This window comes from Formica exsecta, unplaced genomic scaffold (genome assembly GCF_003651465.1).
Source record: "Formica exsecta isolate Colony F162 unplaced genomic scaffold, ASM365146v1 scaffold37, whole genome shotgun sequence".
Lineage (NCBI taxonomy): Eukaryota > Metazoa > Arthropoda > Insecta > Hymenoptera > Formicidae > Formica > Formica exsecta.
The window spans coordinates 2,060,254-2,066,171 of NW_021850941.1; positions in this window are offsets into that span (position 1 = coordinate 2,060,254).

Genomic DNA, 5,918 nt, shown 5'->3' on the forward strand with positions numbered 1-5,918 from the left:
TTTATACTCGTGCGAGAGTTTTCGCCGCGTTTTGATTTTTTTCTCTCGCTCTTTCTTCTTTTCTTCTTCCTCTCTCCCTTCCTCCCTTCTTCTCGTCCTACCTATCTCACTTTCCGTAAGCGCATCAAACGCACTGCGAATTCCCGAGCGTTTGTTTGAAGCGCGCGGCCACTTAGCTCCCTCCTCTAATAACCGCAACACTGTAACCGACAGTCGCGTCTGTAATGCGCATATAATTAATGATAATAATGCGGCCGCGAGCGGCGGACTACATCGCTCCGCCTGGTTTTTGTCCGTTGCACGATACGCTCCGTAATGAACCACCAAAGATGTCAGAACCAGTTCTGTATCTGCTTTCAGTCGCAACATCGGTGGACGTACACGCGTCTGTTGGATTGCAGATGCGAGCGTTTACCCGCGATTCAACCACGTAATGAACATCACAGTCGTTGAATTGTCACTAAAGAATATTTATAGCCGTTTGATACAGGCATTGGGAAGAGAACGTTAATTCTAGCAAGAGTATCATTAGGAGTAACACACATACAGGAGCGTCGACGACTATCAATATACTGAGATAAAACTATTCTAAAAAGAAATATTTAAAATATATATGTATGCAATATATATAAATTAAAAATTCTTTTTTACATATCTTTTTTCTCTTATTTTTTCCGAAATAATTTACTTTAGATTCTCTGCAAATTTCGTTATTTTGCGAAACGATATTTTACGATTTACATTCTAATTAGACATCTCTCTCTTCGATTGTAATCTAATACAGCAACCATTGCCTGTGGACGAACAATACACTCGGGACACGCGTACTCGCAACAGAGCGCGTATACTCAATATTTCCATTCGCTTCGAACGTTTCACTTACGAGACGAGACGATCGCGCTCGCGCTGCGCTGGGACCGTCGAATTTTTCGTGTTGCCGGCAAACGTGCACGCCGCGTAGGATGCTTTGGGTACAAAACACGTGTCGGTAATTCAGCACAAACAGTCGCCATATAACTTTTATTTGCAAGATCGACGAGTAGCCTGATTGCAATCAGGCAAACGTGACCGAAAAATCCCAACGTGCGTTTTATATGGAGACCCAGTTTTGCCAGCGGCGAGACGCACTTTATTTTCCTCCCTTTCTCCACGGCTTTATATCGCGTAATACATACTTTATGCCGCGGTATTAAGGGGGTGCCCACCTCTATCTCTCCCTTTCTCCCCCTCACTCCTCGGACACGTACGACCGGCTCGTATTTGAATACGGGCTGTCCGCCGAAGATAACCAACGGCCTAGCTGACCATCCCCTCGCACCCTGACGACCACAGCGTCCGCCGGGGATGCGCAGCGATGATCCAGCGGCTTTTAATAATATTTCCGAATTTTTTTCTGACTCGCTGCCGCGGCTCATAGGCGATTCTCTGTGACATTTTTTTGCGCGGTACGCTAATCCCAAAGTATTGCGCTCTTTTTGAAAGCGATTTGTGAAATATAAATAGACGGTAGCGCATCGAAATGACTTTTGCTTGTGTCACACGGTTTAGCTCGCGGGGATACCTGAATTTTTTTGCTCGTCCCAATGGTACCTTTGCACGGTCTTTTTACATTTGTTGGCCATCGAAAGAGTGAGTGTAATATGTGCGATTAAGCAGAACAGTCAATCGCATGTCTAAATTAATTACAACATACGTGTATATATGTTAATCGCAATGCTCATTTTCTTGAGCATTTTTTTAAAGAAATCCACTCAACAAGATTAATGAAATTTTATTATACATTATAATATATTTCTACTATACTGAGTTTAAGTCTTCAAATGCACATATGACATTTTAAATACGCCAACCTTGGCCGATGCAGAAATCGTTAGTCGTTTCACCATTGTTGAGTTGCATCGCGGAGCCATGAAAATAATTCAATATGCAAGTCTGCGAACATTTTTATTCCGCATTCGGATTTAATAAACCGACAAAATAGATTTTATTATTTACAATCACCATTCCGGTGAACTCCCGTTTGCTAGGATTTAATTTGCGCTGTAAAAAAATTCTCATATTCAGGATGCTTGGTAATGGCATTACAATGATCGACTGTACTTACATGAGAATCTCGGTTATTCTCAGTCCCCACGAGATATACATTCGATATCTATCAATAAAATATTCGATTCAGAGGGAGCCCACTATCGCGCACGGCCGCGAATAAAAATTTGTCCGCGGCGACTGACATAAAATTGGCTCGATTAAAAATTTAGTTGCAGGAAATGTAAACTTTTATTTTCGCAAAAAAATTGTAATTCCCGCAACAAATCTCGCCGGTCGTTTCAAATATATTTCGCTTACGGCTAGGTAAATATTTACCCATTGAATCAAATTTTTCTGGTAAGGATGCAATTGGGCAAAATATCTCTCTCGTAATGAGTTTTCTTTTGCGACCAATTGCGTTAGCGATTACGTTATTAATACGATTCTATCAATAGAATGAGGAAAAATCTGTTTCTCTCCTAAGATGTCATATATTATTTAATAATGCTATACTTTTTATAACGGTCCACATGACGTTACAACGTTAGAACGTATGTCGTTAAATTTAAATGCGGTATCGATAACCGAGTTAATGTACACATAAAAGTACCTCCGATATATTTATGTCACAACCGTAATAAAATTTTGATTTTCAACCGATACGTCACTTTTTATTACAACAGCATTATGCTATAATTTGAGGGAAAAGTCAGGTTCAATCGTAATTTCACACTTTATTTCTGCTTATCGCTATCTTTCTCGAACACTCATTCGCCGCATAATGTAAGAATAAGAGAGCGTTCAGTGCATTTGGGGGTTGAAACCACACTTGCGGTTCGCTCCAAACGATTCTTTGCACAGCATGCCGACCGCTTCATTATCTCCAAAACTACGGAAAGGCGTACATATGATCGTTTCATTCGCATACAAAGTGAGTCTCCGCGTTCTTATGGTTATTTATCGAGCCGTCGACCCGCGGAAAGCCCAGGCAGGGGCGCCCGACAAAGGAAAAAAAAGAGCGTTTGCGTATGTGTGGCGCGGGTCGCCGCCATTTCTGATTGAATCCAGGCTTGGAGCTTATATTTTGTCATCCATTGGCGCCGTCGGCGGCGTGAGTGCAGCTAAAAGAGTCGAAACGGCGACAGGGGGTGCCGTAAGGGGTGCAAAAGGGGGTCATACGGGGAGTGAGCGCGCTTCGAATCGAGTGGGGACTGTTTGCCAACGCGAATTTTAAAATCACGAATTTTTAAAAAGCACCCCGCGGCCAGATTCTCTCCGCTAACGCGGTTACGTAGTCTCGATGCGAGGATATGTATATGTATATATGTGTGTATGTGTGTGTATGTATATATATGTATATATATATATATATATATATATATATATTGTATATATATGTATATATATTCGTGTATATGTGTATCTATACCATTGCCGTTCTCTATACGCATTTATCCTGCATATCTGTAAATGCATTGAGCTACAGCGGTCCCTCTACCGAAAAATTTGATCATTTTTCACCTTTCTTCTTCCATACCTATCGAAATACTGCCGGAATGCTTTCCTATATTTTTTTTCGCTCGTCGCTTTCCTTTGTCGCCTCATTATAATGCTAAGTTACGATCCTTTAACTTTTTTTTTTATTATTGATATATTTGGAAAGTAGTACACAACACACAACATACCTTTCATTTTTTTAAATACATGTTATAATATAAGAAAATCTTCTACATGATTTTATACAGCCATAAAATCTTTTAAAAATAGATAAATAATATTTACTATTATTTATTTGCAGTTTGACCTGTTAAACAAAAATTTATCGTTATCATGTAAATTAAAAAAAAAAAGTTTTCTTATATACGCAACATAAAACCGATATATTGTACTATATATTATACATTAAACTCCTTTACCGATAAAAAAATATTACACATTCTGCTGTTTTTTTTTTATATATATGTATTTATATAAAGTTTATCACGACGATATGATTAGCCTTTTTATATTTCAGTCTGTTTGTTTCACATAATGAATAGAATGTGTTCTATATTCATAAAAATAATTACTGTTTACTGAGTAATTAACGTGTACGTGCATAGCAGTGGGGAGGGATATACCGGGGGAGGAGAGAGAGAGAGAGAGAGAGAGAGAGACTGCGTGAATATTTAGCAACAGGCGCTTCGGCGAAATACGCTTCGCGTATTCGCGGAGGTTCCACTTTATTCGCGAGACAGCTCTATTTTTTATTCGCAAATAAATGTGTCCCCCTAAAAATAATATTTAACGTTCACGTAATGTGAAGCCCGCGGGACGGATGCGCGAGGAAGGTATATTTTGACAGCGTTGTACCGGCGCAATGTTTTTCTTCCCTTCGAGCAACATGGACGCGCGTTGAACTTTGTATTCTGCGCGAGGAGAAAATGATTAAAAACCTCACGGACTATTTATGTTTCGTGCCATCATCCAATTTCGGAATTCGAAGGTAACTGCGTAACACTGTGAATCTGCCATCGTTTTAACCAATAAGAAAATTGTGAGCATCGACAGGTTAACGAGTTCCGTTTGGAATTCATATTTACTTTTAAAGTGTAATCTTTTGAACTATAAAGAATATTGAAAACAGATAGAAGGCGAGAAGAGGTTTGCCAGCAGCTATGCATGATACCATAATTTGTATTTTTTCTATTCATTAGTTTAGATATAAAAAAGAAACGATATTAAATAATTTGAATCAGAACATGTTAATGAATTAAGACTAATTGGAAAATTTGCTCTTAGCACAATTAGACTTTAACATTGGATACAAAAAAATTTTTTTAATTGAGAGAGAGAAATCATTTTAGATAAAACATTTTAGATAAAATTCGAATCAATTACATTATCTAACAATTCTATAACTATATTAATATCAGAATGATATACTATGATAGCTGCGAAAAAAACTCGACGTTTACATGAATGTGTAGCCGAAAAGTTTGGCTGGCCACTTCGCACCCCCACATGGGGTATCGATTCTCGAGGTCAGGCACGTACATAATCTTACCACTACGTACATAATTTCATATGCATGTATACCAATACAGGCGCGTTTTGTAAAGGGCTCGCGCACAAGGTGGGGATAGAGAGTGAGTTCCATGTACATGCATATATTCCTGCATAAATATATTAGGCCGACGAATACGTTTCGACCGATGGGATCCAAGAGAGAGAAAGAGAGACCGAGACAGAAACGGATAGGCTGTCGGAGGAGCGAAGAGATCGCTGCATATGAAAGTATCTATAAGGCACTTTGAATTTTATATCCTGCCAAGAGGCGGTCAACATTTAAATGAGCCGATCGATCGACATTACCTTGGGATATGACGGGGGGAGAAAACGAAGAGGCGCGTTGCGTCGTGGGACGGGGGGCATTTCTCGAGGGGTCGCGAGAGACGAGACATTCTCGAATTTGCGAGAATCCCTTTCCATAGAAGAGCAGCGAACCTTTCTCAAGAAATTAAACGGTCCATCCACTTATTAGAGACGATGGAGAAAATATTCGAATCTCATTACACGAGAGATGGCAGGTTCGTTAAAGCAATTTCTTCACATAATATGTCATAAAATTTTATTTTGATTTGACAGAATTATGAACTGTAATTAATGCATGGTTCTCATATAAATAAAATATATTTTGAGATAATGCACATGTTTATTGCATGCGAAGAAAAATATTTTGAAAATCTATATTCGCAAATGTTTGAAATACATATATAAAATATGTTGACAAACTGCGTCAAGAGTGAGATATGAATTTTATTAATACAACTGTATGCAGTTTAACGGATAAATGGAAAGTGTTAAGTCTATTCGCTGAATCTTTATGCAGATGTTTGCCAGTATTGTAA